Raw genomic sequence first — 15060 nt, forward strand, 5'->3', positions numbered from 1 at the left:
CTGCCCTATTATTTCATCATGTCCGTCATGAGGGAAATTGAATCTTTATCTGAACTTTGCCTCTCAAAATGAAAAGTAAAAATTTCTCAACACTGTTCAAGAAGTATTTCATATGATAGAATAGAATAGTTTGGCCTCCTTTGGCCCTGGCTAACTCCTTCCGCATGTGCACTACAGTATGTGGGTGTGGTTGGAGGCGACAGCATCTGCCGTGGAATGCTGCTCTCTAGCACTGTCTCTCCATGATGACGGGGTGGGACAGTCTCTTAGTTGTGTTTACCTTTTTTCTTTCTTGCAAGCAGGTAGCTAGCGGAAATAAAAACACACAGGAACCATAAGCATCACAACTGAGTATGTTAATAAGGTATTATAAATATTTTATTATGGGTCAGGCTTACAATGCAACAAAAAATTTATACAAATCTGTTCTGTCTCATCTACCAAGGGGTCATTGGGCTGAAAAAGGTTCAATGATTCAAAAAGGCAATTTATGGTCTATGTTGTTCAGTTGACCAAAAGGTGGTAAGGTTGTCCTCTGAACAAGGTGGACGGTGGCCACAAAATGTATAAAAAAAAACCCTTATTCAACATGTTCAAAGGGAAGTAGCATCATCTGAACTGCCGTGGGTAGAGGTAATGTCCGTTATCTCATTCCTTTTTCTGTAATTTCTGTCAGGGTTCGCCCGGGTCCTACCAGCATCAGCCACTAGATGCCGCCAGTACTGCCTTTTCAAGGTTGCTCTGCTTCACCTATTTCTGTTCCTGATTACCCTGCCTCATTAGGTGAGATGTTTCACCTGTGTCTCGTTTGGTCGTCCCTATTTAGACCCTGTCGTTTGTGTCCTCGGGCGCTCAGGCTTGAGTTTGTCTGACCTCATGACAACGCTCTTGTTCCAAGCTCCCGAGACGTATTTGTTTTTGCCCAGTTTTTGTACTTGTTTTGAGTAAACCTCTATTTTTGCCGCCTCTGCCTTGTTCTCTGCACCTGGGTTCACTCTGCATACCCCCTAACAATTTCACTGATATTGATATGTTGACTGAGATGTCACTCTCAAAGTACAACCCTGTTAACAAAATTACAGCTTAAGGTAATTTTTTTTTTTTCTTAAAATACATTTGAGGTAAATTATTACAATGTATTTATTCTTCTTATTATGGACATGGAAGCTTAGCAAGTTGGAAGCTTAGTGGTGGTGAAGTTGAAGTCATGCCACCGTGCGGTAGTTCCGTTATAGCCTCACGTCAGCTTTTAACTTCTGCCGATGGCATTCACGCTTCAAAAATCATAAAAGTGGTGTTTATTTGTGAAGATTATATAGCTGAATAAGACGTGTATTCAACTAAAAAATGTATCATGAACTATAGTTTGCATCATCCCTGCACTGCTCTATTCCTCCTCACCACAAACAAGCTGTGCCTGCAGCCATGGTTGCTGTCTAGCGCTCTTCTTCTTTTACTACTTCCTGTGAAAGGAAGAAGGACATTCCTTTCTCTCTACTGCCACCTAGAGAAAACCTGATACACGAGTTCTTTGAACAAAAATGACAAGGAGTGGTTGAATATTTTCTTTTGGAGGAAAAAAGAGGAATGCCCTGTCTGTGCCTACAATGAGTGGGACCCACTGGAGGAAATCATTGTGGGCCGTGCCGAAAATGCTTGTGTGCCTCCCTTCAGTGTGGAAGTCAAAGTAGGTCATAGTGCGGGGAAAGTACTGCCTTTAATTTTCTGTGCACATTGACAAAGTGCTTATTACAGCGGTTTTACTCACCTTTTCCTTATTAAACAGGCTTCTTCTGGCCATAAATGTATATAAAAAAAAGTTACACCCTTGACATTTCACAGGTGACTGGAATGCTATAAATTTGAAATGTCACCAATGGCTCAAGCAGATAAGATAAGATAAGATAATCCCCGGTGGTAAATTCAAAACTACACAAGGCTCATTGCCATATGGATTGGATTGTCATGACCAAAAAGGTCCAGACCCGGGCCGGTAAAAAGTCTGGATCTCTGGACGATGTTTTTATCTGCTTTGGCCTCAAAAACTTGGAAGAAAGAACACTGGAAGCAAGCAGAGTCTGATACGAAAAATTGTGTATCCCAGAGTCAAGTACAGCAATAAACAGTGAGAGGGGCTCCCGAGCCCAACTAAAAAACTGATCTTTTATATACCCAAGATGTTTTCTTCTCCTATTATATGTCCTGCCCCTTTCAGTGCTAGCAACCAATCATAGTCCTGTTACTAGGGAGTTTCTCTCTGCTCCTGAGGGAACAAATCATAGTCAAGAGGGTTTCTCCCAGGTCTTGTGGGGTGTGAACCAATCACAGTCTTAGTCTTAGTTTTAGTCGTTACTGGGCAGCTTCTCCTTTTGGGGGTGGTTCCTAAAAAAACAATCACAGTCTTGTGGAGTGTGAACAAATCACAGTCCTGTTACTGAGCACCCTCTCCTTTCCTGGAAGAGATTTTTTTTCTCCATGGTTCCTGGAACACCCGCACCATGTACAGGTACTCCTGACTTAACGACCAAGTTCTGTTCCGACAACCAGGTTGTTAAGCAAATTGGTCGAAAAGCATGGACCCATGTTATCGCATGGTAAGGGGGCTTAGCAATTGCAAACTCCAGTGTAGTGAATACTGACAGAGTTCCTGAACAAGACTGAGACTGAGAACGGTGATCGCAATGAGATGTTTGTTGCTGAGACACAGCGCGCACGCCGCGGTATTGTATGCAGTGTACAGTACTGACTGCTCAGAGAGCTGTTCCTAAGTCTGAATGGTTATTGAACTGGTAGGTGGTTAAGTGAGGAGTACGTAAACGGGCATATTCCCTTTTCATGACCTTGACCTGTTTCTTTGTTTCAACTGTATTATGCTGGTATTCTGTTTAGGCCTGTTTTTGTAGAACACTGAAGTTCTTTCTGTTTTTTTATTACTTCCCTTTTTTGGGGTTTATAGCATACTTTTTTTTTTAAAGGTTTTTTAATACATATACCTTAAATATTGGTGGTTTAGTATACCATGTAATCGGTTTCTTGTCATGTGGGTGTTAATAATTATTGTATATACTGCTGCAATAACTCTGTCCTGTGAATGACCTGTAGAATGACAAGAGCACAGCTTTTTGGTTATAGAGAACAACCACCAACCCCCCTCTTTGGAGAACTATTTATCATTTTTGGGGGGAGAATCACCACGGTGAGACAAATAAACATAGAAACAAACCACATTTACACAAAACATGAAAATTGGATGACAACATGGATGAAAAACAGTGAATTCGGTCCAGGAAAACTGGATCTACAACTGGTCATGTGATCTCTTCCTGTCATTACAGTAGTTATTGAGAGAGGAAAGGAGAGGAATGCTACCAGGAGGGTGTGTGTGTGTGTGTGTGTGTGTGTGTGTGTGTGTGTGTGTGTGTGTGTGTGTGTGTGTGTGTGTGTGTGTGTGTGTGTGTGTGTGTGAGAGAAATGTCGATTGGTGAATGTACATAACTTATCCCCATTGGTTCTGGTGTAGAAGGTCAGTAATATGTCGCGGTGCCTCCAAGCAGTGGAAGGGGCCCTGAAGCCCCCCCGAACTCCCCAGCCCTGTGGACACCCTAAGGCCCCAGGAAAGCAATGTCGCAACACATCCCAAACCACCTGGCGCAAGCTGTCAGGACTTCAGCAAGGCAGGGAGGCCCCCCGGCCAACCACGCCCCCACACCAACCTGCCAGCGACCGGCCACCCCGGAAAAAAATAAAAATAAAAAACCCAGTGCTCAATGTAGAGTTTAAAATGCTGGGTTGGGGTTGCAAGTCCTTCAGGCGAATCGAACCAGAATCACTCGCACCGGTCCTGTCCCGCAGACCCTGGTCCGATGGAGTGTTGTTCGGAGTAGGATTGGTGTGCCAGTGTATGTGTTCTCAGCTAATGTGAGTGGGATTCAAATTTTGGGACGGACGAGAAGCACGCTTGGGTAGGAGTGTGACAGGCAAGATGGCAGCTGCCCGCCGCATCCCCACCCACAAACCCTGCACCCCGCCCATCCCGCAAGCCCTCAGTCTATTGTGTGGTGTATGTGCTCAGAATGAGTTTTGGCACTGGGAGAGATAAGCAAGTCGTGACTGGATCGATCCAGGGGCACAGCAGGCCAGGGAGCAACCACGCAGACCCCCTCCCCTCGGACCCAACTGCGCCCCAGTGCGCCCACCTCCTGTACCTGGTGGCAGCCAACCTACAGCGATCAGCCAAGGGCGCAGGGCGTACAGACTATAGAACAGAGGAGGGCAGACGGCACCCCCACCCACAGCCCAACCGCCCAGCGTTGAGCGCCCCGTGCACCGAGAGCGTCAGAGGGCAGGTACCTCGCCAGCCCGGTGTGATGATGGGAAACAGCCCCACACGAAGCAGGCCACATGGTGAGGCCCGCGCCTAGCACAGCCAGCCAGGTTCAGGACTCAAATTGACAGGACCGGACGGAACGCCTAACCAGCCCCAGCACGACGGGCCACCCCCCGCACGGGACACAGAAGGACCCGCTGACCACGGGGCCCGAGAACCGAACCAGTGACCCACACCTCCCGCCCCCAACCCGAGACCCAGAACCCACAACCACGCCCGGAACCTACACACGGACACCAGCTGCAGGTACTCCCAGGGAGCACGTCCCCCCATCCCCCACCCCCGGAGACAGGCCAGCTCAACTCATGTAATGGAGCGGGCGCCACCACCCAGACTACTCAACTCCCCCATGGGGCCCCGGGATCCCCCAGGAACACAGACCCACGCACCACAGATACCCCTAGAGCCGCCCAGGCATCCACCCAACTGCGGAGCCCTGGCGGACCAGGAGGACCCCCAAATGCCTCAAAGCACAACGACATTGCACCGACTTAGGATACTCAAGTATTAAATGATGGAGTTATGTCAGTGATAACAGTAGCCCATATTTCATTAAATGAATCAACATTGTTTTGGGATATTGCCGATAGTTTTTCCATTGAGATATAATTATTATTAATTAATTAATATATTAATAACTGCAACCATTGGGATGTGGTGAGATTATCTCTCTTTTTCCAATTGAGTAATATTGTTTTCTTGGCCATTGTTAAGGCGATCAAAATGGGTTGGTGGTGTTTCAGTGGTGGATCGACTGAGCAGAGGTCACCGAGAAGACATATAGACGGGGAGAATGGAATGCTGCGAACCAGAAGGGTTGATAGCTTCTTGGTGATGTTGGTCCAGAATGCTAGGATAGGTGGGCAGAGCCAGAAGGCATGAAAGTAGTCATAACTGGTATCAAGGGAACAGTGAGAGCAAATGTCTTCATCCACAAAACCCATCTGGAACATTTTGTGTTCCGTGATATGGTCTCTGTGCAAAATCTTATATTGGATGAGTAGCATTTTGGAGTTGAGGGCCATAGAAAAGGTGTTGTGGCAAATAAGCTTCCACAGGTTGATATCAGTGGGCTGTTTCCCATTTCATTGTAGGTAAAGATAAGGTGTCATCTCTTTTTAATAAAAGTTTGTACATTTTGGAAAAGGGATTTTTCAAGTGACTGATATGAGTGAGATGTTCAATCACTTCAGGTGGTAGTAGGATGTTGTTCGTCAATTTGATTTTAATTTTTAGAGACTGCTGTAATGCAAGGAATTGAAGGAAGCCGTGGCCACCGATATTTTACCTTTGGGTTAAGGTTGGGAAGGATATAAGCAAATTGTTTTCAAAAATGTGTTCCAGATGAGTAATTCCTTGTCTTTTCCAAGACCTGAAGATTATTGGTCTGTTTTTAACCAAGAAATCTGGGTTGTGCCAGATTTGTGTGAATTTGTTTGGAGATAGAGTGTGACCACTGAGTTTGAGGAATTTCCACCAGGCTGACAGAGTTCTTGCAATGAATGGGTTTTTAAAGCAATTATGTTTCCTTATCGATTCAGTAAGGAATGGGAGATCGGATAATGATAACTCCTGACATTCAGATTGTTCAATGTCTCGCCATCCATGGACCAATTGTTGCTCTGGTTGTAACCATTTAATAGTTACAGTTTGGGGCTGCTAGGTCTTCACAGTTTAAATCTCGGTTTCTTGTATTTCCAATAAAATGTGTTGACTATTGAGTCGAGAGTATTAAACCAATGTACTGTTGGTTGCACTGGGGTCATTGAAAATATATAGTTTATTTTTGGAAGTATATTCATTTTCACTTCTGCTATCCTACCAATTGGTGAGATGGGTAGGTTGTTCCTTAGAATGAGGTCTTCTCAATGGATTTGAGCAATGGAGTGAAGTTAAGGGTAAACAAATCTAGATTGGGGGAGATATCAATACCAAGGTATCTAATATTGCCCGTTGTGATGGTTAAGTGAAGTTTCTGGGTTGCAGCATTACAGTCCCCCCCCCAATGAGTGGTTTTAGTCCAATTTATTAAATAGTCTGAGATAGCTGAGAATTTAGATATAAGATTGAACAACTCCGGTAGGGATGATATTGGGTTCCGTATGTACAACAGGATATCGTCTGCATACAAACTGATTTTGTGAACAGAGTTTCCTGTTTGTATGCCTACAATATTACTGCTTTGATGGATAGCCGCCACGAGGGGTTCAATAAAGATGGCGAATAGTAAAGGGGAGAGGGGACATCCTTGTCTTGTGCCGCGTTGTAGAGTGAACCGCTGTGAAGTGTAACCATTGGTGATGACAGAAGCAGATGGAGAGTTGTAGAGGATTCTGATCCATTGAATGAGGGACTCTCTAAAGCCAAATTTGTTAAGGATTGAAAATAAATATGTCCAATTAACTCTATCAAATGCTTTTTCGGCATCCAAAGAGGCAATGATAGTATTAAAGTTGTTCCTTTTAGATATGCTCATCAGACTGAATAAATGATGCCTATTGCTGGATGAGTGTCTGCCTTTGACAAAGCCCGTTTGATCTGAGTGAATTATAAATGGAATTACTTTTTCAATTCTGTTGGTTAGTGTTTTACTTATAATCTTAAGGTCGCAATTAATAAGGCTCATGGGTCTGTAACTGGAGGTGAAGGTTGGGTCCTTTTTGGGTTTGAGCAAAACCGAAATGAGAGCAGTATTCATGTGCGGAGCCATGGTGGAGGTTGACTTGACCTCTGTAACTATTCTGATAAATAATGGGGATATAAGTGGCCACAAGTGTTCATTGAATTCCATTGGGTAGCCATCTGATCCAGGTGATTTATTGTTGGGCATAAAGAAGAGTGCTTTTCTGAGTTCTTCAAGAGTGAGTGGTTGATCTCAGGGGGTAGCCTGCTCCATCGAAAGTTTAGGAAGGTCAATATCATCAAGGAATGAGGAAATGTTTGATATATTTGATTCATTATCCGAGTGATATAGGTTATTCTAAAAGTCTCAAAATATGTTATTGATGTCTTGTGGAGAGTATGTTATTCTACCCTGTGAATCTTTGATGGCTGTAATAAGTGATTTTTCTCTATCACGTTTCAGTTGATTGGCAAGAAATTTACCTGATTTGTCATTGAATTCAAAATAATTTGCTCTTGTTCGTTGCATAAGGAATTGTGTCTTTTGATGGATGATAGTTTCAAGTTGAGATGTAATTGTCCTGATCTCATTTCGGATTTGCTCAGAAGATGAGTGGCCTTGTTTGGAGTGGAACTCCTTTAGTCGGTGTTCGAGTTTATTTTGGCATCCTTGTCCTTTTTCTTGTGAGTGGGGAATGAAATCATACTACCTCTTAGAACTGCCTTAGCTGTTTCCCAAAGTAAGGATGGTGATTTTTCTGGGGAGTCATTCAGCTCAATGATGGAAGTCCATTCTCTTGAAAAGAAATGGTTAAATTCTTTATCTGTCAAAAGTGAGGTGTTAAACCGCCACCTGCCGGGAGAGTTCTGGTTTGTTTCATTTATCAGGTTGAAACTAATCAGCCTGTGATCGGAAATTACAATAGGGTGGATTTCTGGATTAGTGATTTTGGACAGTGCGGAGTTACTTGTCAAGAAAAGGTTGATTCTAGAGAAACTTTGGTGGGGTGGTGAAAAATATGTATATTCTCTAGAATGTGGGTTATTTGATCGCCAACAATCCCCAAGAGCAAGATCATTCATATATTGTTTTATAGTGTCCGACGAACGCCAGAATTTGGGAATATTTCTGGCTGGAGAACGGTCTAAATTTGGATCCAGTACTATGTTGAATTCTCCTCCCAATATGATTATTGTTTCAGAGAATTCTAAGAGTTTTGAAAATATATTGTGAAAGAAATTTGTGTCATCCTCATTGGGGCCATAAATATTAGCTATGTTTAATTTGATGTTACCTAAAATCCCATTAATCATTATGTAACGCCCTTCTGGGTCTGATATTGTGGTTTTGTTTTGATATGGGATACTCTTATTGATTAATATAGATACACCTCTTTTTTTTGAGTTGAATGATACGTAAAACATCTGATTAACCCATTTAGCTTTGAATTTGAGATGCTCAGATGCAGTGAGGTGGGTTTCATGCAGAAGACAGAAGCTGGGGTTCATCTTGGTGAGGTGAGTTTGGATTTTGCTACATTTAGCAGGTGAGCCCAAGCCTCTCACATTCCAACTAACAAACTTAATGGGTGTCATTGAGGCTAGTTAGGGGGTGATGGCACAGTGCATCCAAGGCAATAGCTATACTATCGTTCCCATGCTTTCCCAAAGATAAGTCTGGAGTTTCCTATTTATATTCCTTTTCACTGCCATAGTATTGTAGGAAGTTTGTAGGGATACATAACCACACAAACAAATGACAAGTAGACAAAGATAAACACAGAATATTACTGGATTAGACATACATAAAGTGTAAGATATTATGGAGTGAGAGTGATAGGAGAAGTAAGGAGAGAGGGATTAGGGAGGTGAGATGATGACAGGAGTATGGAGAGGGAATTAGGAAGGTGAGATGAGAGTGAGCGATATTATAAATCCTGACATAGATAGCATGCCTATTCCTACATCTTGCAGTATATAATTCCCAGAATTACAAGAATACATACATTATGATCAGAATAACCAGGGTGTGATGGAGTCTCAGTATAACAGACGTCTATATATAATTTATCAACAACCATCGATACGCGTTTACCCTTCTGCCTGTTTTCCTTCAGGACAGGATACAGCACCTTCCAACAGTTGCTGATCTCCCGGGGGAATTGATCGTTCATGCCCAGCTCTGTTCCTTTCAGCTCCCGTCCTTTGCTTTTAACCAGCTCCTTGTGCTTGAAGTGTTCAAACTTAGCAATGATGGAGCGTGGACCCAGTCGATGAACTCTGTGAATGGAGGTTTTTAGATCTGCATTGTCTTTTTGCATCTCGTCGACCGTGCGGTGCAGGAAATCAAGACTGGCATTGATCTCGGTAATGTCTCGGAGAAGCAGACTGAGCATGTCAAGCTTTTTGTTCATCTCATCCAAGACACTAACCTCTACGGCACCCGGTATGAGATTGTCTGTGTCCGTTGCTTAGTCGGTCTTCTTCCTTTTCACGGTATTATTGCGGCCCTGGTCGTCTTCCATCAAGTATGTGTAATCGATAGAATCCTCGAGGTCCTCCACTTTGGTTTTGTGCAGTGTTCCCTGTTTTATATATATATATATAAATATTATTTGCAATTCGCTTTGTTATTTTGTCTGAGGTGGAGCTACCTGTGCGTTAGTTAGTGTAGCAGGGCGCCGCCATGTTGGGTCTCCACTCACTACTCACTTCCGCGACCATCTTCTCGCAAGATGCTCCCCTCTCTGTGTTAATAATTAACCACAACAGGATCCAACACCTCTGCACAAGCGGCTGAGCTGTGGCTCGAGCTGCAAGCTTCGCGTTCCCTGTTTCTCCCATCAAAACAAATAGAAATAGTGTGTTTTTAGATTATTATTTTTTGGGGCTGTAATCAACTCAGAATTTTGGCAGTCGAATCGCATACGCACCTGTCTCCCTCTCCTATGGTACAGACGATATGACAGCCAGTGATGCGGTGTCTGCGATAAGTGGCAGAACGGTGTGTTTAAATTTTACCTCTCCTTACGGAATGAAACATGTGGGTATGGAACGAGATCGTGCTTCATGGCGACGGTTTCTCTGTGAATCTCTCCCGATCACCCCCTCACAGAAAATACTCTTAATGAGTCTACGAGTCGTGCCCCTTCCTCCTTGCCCCATCCCCACACTGTTTTTAGTTGTTTTATTTGGAGGAACAGACTATTATCAATCTATCTTACTTACTAGTACTGTGGTATTACCACATTTTTTGTTGAGCCCCCTTCCCTTGGATTTCAAGGACATGACAGTCCCCTTACCCCTGTCCCCCTCCCAAAAAGTTACAATTTAAAATGTGCCATATGTAAACGAATGTAGTTTATATTAAACAAGGTCAAGCAGTCACATTCATTTGTGGCCTTTATTGCCTATTCACACAGGCTAACTAGGGCTCAACAAATTATTAAATGAGTTAATAAAATCATTATTTAATAATAATGAATTAATTGTATTATTTTAAGTGATACTATTTGCAGTAGATTTAGAAACTTTAAATCAACTCATGAAATGTAATTACGAATGTAGATTTTTCCTTCTTTTTTTTAATCTTTCATTTTCCCGCGCCCCTTTGCAATTCCTCCTCGCCCCACTAGGGGGGTCAGGGTGCGACTGACAGTTTAAATACCACTGTACTACCAGTACAACACAAACGTTGCTCAGAACCTGAGTTCAACATCAATGGCATGACTTTGTGTGTTTGTTATTTTCTTTATTTGTGTAACCATCCACAGGCTAACACATTTGAGAAATATTGGCCCTTCTACCAAGAAAATGGAGGGAAATCTTTTCCAGAGGAACACCTGAAGAAAGCTGTTGCTGAGGTTGAGGAATTGTGCAATGTTCTGCGTCTCGAGGGCGTCACCGTTCGGAGGCTGGAGCCTATTGACTGCTCTTTTGAATACAAAACTCCAGATTTCACATCATCAGGTAAACACCAGGGCATGAAGCTGATACAGTTTTCAACATCAGGTATTGTGGTCACATAATACCTGAACAATTGAGGCATTGTAAATATCCATATAGCACGTATACTTGTATAAGCATGTATACTACTATATATTCAATGATGTGTTGTCATTCTAAAATGATTCAAACTGATTGCAGGCATGTACGCTGCCATGCCCAGAGACATCCTCATGGTCGTGGGCAATGAAATCATTGAGGCTCCCATGGCCTGGAGGGCTCGTTTCTTTGAATATCGCGCCTACAGGCCCTTGATGAAGGAGTACTTCAGAAAAGGTGCCAAATGGACCACTGCTCCCAAACCCACCATGGCTGATGAGCTGTATGATCAGGTATGGCAGAACACAAATAACCATCTACATACAGGAGAAGAGAGCTAAGAGGGTTTGTTTTGACCACCTTGCCAGATTTAAGAAAAGTGATAGAAGGCTATTTGTTAATGTTGCATTCACCAGATATTATCTCAACCCATTTCGTAAAGCCGTTTAGGAATCCAAGAAAAGTACAATATACAGTGGTACCTTGATTTACGAGTGCACTATACGAGTTTTCGGAGTTACGAGCCGACGTTCCGTCGATTTTTTGTATTGATTTGCGAGCAAAAATGTGAGTTACAGGGAGCGAGCTTCTGGTACGCCGCCGCTAGTTGGCGTGGCTAGTTGGCAATTTGTGCTTTTTGTGCAATTATTTTGCCACAAAAATAATTTTCTAAGCATGGGTCCTGGGAAAGTAAGTGCTAAGAAGAAGAAGCGGATGATGTCGATTGAGTTAAAGCATGAAAGCATAGAAAAACATGAGTGAGGTGTGCGTGTGATGGAATTGGCGAGGCAGTACGAACGTAGTACTTCTACGATATGAGAAGGAGGCGGAAAAAGTGTATTACGCCAGCCAAGGGCATTAAAATAATGTCTAAGCTGCGGACTGCTGTACATGAAAAGATGGAGAATCTGCTGTTGGTGTGGTTGATGGAGAAGCAGCTCGCAGGAGATAGCGTGATAGTGTTTTATTATGTTTTTATACAATATTTGTTATTTCTAAATACGTTTTTCTTATTTAAAAACACGTAACAAAAAAAAATTGGAGTGGTTTTTTGGGGGCTGCAACAGATTAATGGCATTTCAATTAATTTCAATGGGTAAAATTGATTTGCTATACCAGCAGATTGAATTACGAGCTCTGTCACGGAACAAATTAAACTCATAAGTCAAAGTACCACTGTATCTCAAAAAACTCCATTCAGCCCCCTCTGACATTAGAGGATGTCATATTCTTTAAAACGTCAACCTGGTCTATGTCTGGCAGTTCACCCAGCTTTTGCAGGTGTTCTCTAATCTACATTTTAAAAAAAGTTTCAAACACATCGTCCATGGCAGAGGTATTCGAAATGCCTTCAAATTCCCTCAAGTGGCTTTTTTTTTGTTGTTCGACTGCCACTACAGTAACCATATCTGATTCCACTGCTGGACATAACTCGACTGCAACGTTATCTTTTTAATCTATAAGCCCTGCTGTGTAGGTTTTTGAAGATCAGGAGTATCTAGGGAAGGCTGATGATAATGATGATAGCAGTTACAGTTCTTTCGAGCTGATTTGATTCCTGCTTGTGCCCTCCAAGGAATATTCCATGCGCACGGCAGAGGACAGACAGAAGCCCGCTGTCCAAGGGAAGTTTGTGACCTTGTTTCGATGCCGCCGACTTCATCAGGGCTGGGAGGGATGTGTTTGCCCAGAGGAGTCAGGTATGTAGACCACTGTGGGTGTGGGCTGGTAGCCTCTCTATTGCAAACATGACATACCTCACTGTCTCATCTAGCTACCATTATCACGCCTTAATGTAGACAAAGATAAAGGATTTAAGGTTTGATTTCGGGCGCGCCCCCTAGCTGTGTGCAGGGGAATTGCAAGGCAGCGTGATGAAATGAATGATTAAAAAAATAAAAATAAAAATAAGAAATGGTGCACTGGGTATTCTGTTAAATGGGAAAGGATGGGAAGAGGGAAAGGGGTTGCTATTTTCCTTAATTTATTGAAAGTAACACAATTAACACAAACAAAAACCACATAGAAAAATCATATTTTCATTTACTTTCATAATTTGTTTTCATTATTATTATGATCATTTTTCGTTAGTTGTGCACCTTACTAGTCAATAAAAGCCACAAATGAATGTGAGATCCGAGGGAGGGGGGCTCGAAAAGAAAAAGTTCAATACCACTGATAAGTAAGTCAAATCATTCCAATGCTCCTATAGGGAGTTTGGGTAGGAGGGCTTCCCCGAGTTCAGTGATTTGGATTGGTTTCACCTTCATTTGCAAGGTGGATATTGGATAATAATGCACTTTTCTCTTTTAGAGTAGAAATAAATAAAGGATGCTTGATGCTCATTGATGAGGCAAGGCCCTAAGTTGTTGTCTATATCCACAGATAGGTCACTGGGAAGTATTCCTGTTGTCATCTTTATAGTTTCTGTCTATACTCAGTAGGTCATGTTATTCAGTAATCAAGGTACACCCATGGAAAATCTTTAATGCAGCGCTGTCAAGGATTATAGGGGCTGACTGCATGTTGAGTGTTCCTTCCCCACACCAACTCCTTGGCTTTATCTCCAGGTCACAAACTATATGGGAATTGAATGGATGCGTCGCCATCTGGCCCCAACCTACAAGGTTCACACCCTCTCCTTTGATGACCCCAGCCCCATGCACATTGATGGTACTTTTAACATCATTGGCCCAGGACTGGTGCTGTCGAACCCGACCCGGCCTTGTCACCAGGTGAGAACAGAAGAGAATAAGATACGAAGCTGTGCTGCCCCTCCCCTGCCCATGCCCATGATGCCTGATGGTGGGTAATGGAAGACAAATGTTCTTGTGAGGTGTGTTTTTACGAGTTAATTGTTTGAAAAAAAGGACAAGTTTTGTTATTATTACTACTACAATTATTTATTTCTTCTTCTTCTTCTTCTTCTTCTTCTTCTTCTTCTTCTTCTTCTTCTTCTTCTTCTTCTGATGATGATGATGATGATTATTGTTATTATTATTATTATTATTATTATTGTTTTTGTTTTTGCAGATCACCCATTGTGGTTGGCCTCTAAATGGCTGTCCATGAATGTACTGATGCTGGATGAGAAGCGTGTTATGGTTGAAACCAAAGAACCTACGATTCATAAAATGTTTGAAGACCTTGGTGAGTGCACATATTGTAACATTTTAATTCTCTCTCTCTCATTCTTCGATGTGTGTGTGTGATAATATACTCCAAAATTACATTTCCACAGGTATCAAACCCATCAAGGTGAGCATGCGCCATGCCAACTCCCTGGGTGGAGGCTTCCATTGCTGGACAACAGATATCCGTCGCCGTGGGACCCTGCAGTCCTACCTCTAAAATACATTTAAAGTAGGTTATATTTAGCTTTTAAGGCGCAATCCTCAATTAGGGTTTCATTCTCTTTATAAATCCTTGTTGTGATGCCCTGCACACATGAAAGACCCTGTCCATCTGCCACACACCACTGTGGATGATGTGTGGCAGCCTGTTTTCAACCAGCTGTTTTTATGTTAGTTTGTATGTGTGATCTGTGTTCTCAATTATATATATGATTGATTCCTGAGGTTTTGGAACTGATCCATGTCTATATATACACGATTTTTATATATACACACACACACACACACACACACACATACACACACACACACACACACACACACACACACAAACATATATACTGTATAACCAGAATGTTTTACAACAATCAAAAATCTTCTTTAAACAGAATAAATTTTAAATAGTCATGAGACATTTGTGTTTTATCCCAATGCTTCTGTCTTGTATGGCAACATATGGCATCTTGGGGACAAATTCATTTAGTCTTCATCTAGGCATAACATTTCTAGCTCTGCAGATTCAACTGTGTGGCAGAGCCACCTGCCACATGCCAGGGGTGTTTTCAGGGCCCTCCAGCACAGAGACACAGACGATGGAGACACACCAGTGTATTGTAGCAAGTGGGCGATGTGGAACAAGCCCCGGAGCAGATG

General features: G+C 42.6%; 1 pseudogene across 1 annotated transcript; it reads left to right on the forward strand.

The window, feature by feature from the left end:
- The first annotated feature begins 245 nt into the window (after positions 1-245).
- On the forward strand, positions 246-14404 carry LOC307227875 (glycine amidinotransferase, mitochondrial-like; annotated as a pseudogene). The gene is made up of 8 exons: positions 246-253; positions 1576-1687; positions 10783-10978; positions 11156-11346; positions 12630-12753; positions 13624-13858; positions 14087-14203; positions 14295-14404. The product of its transcript is annotated as a glycine amidinotransferase, mitochondrial-like (transcript).
- Positions 14405-15060: the final 656 nt, after the last annotated feature.

Source organism: Zeus faber (assembly GCF_960531495.2).
Source record: "Zeus faber genome assembly, chromosome: 3".
Lineage (NCBI taxonomy): Eukaryota > Metazoa > Chordata > Actinopteri > Zeiformes > Zeidae > Zeus > Zeus faber.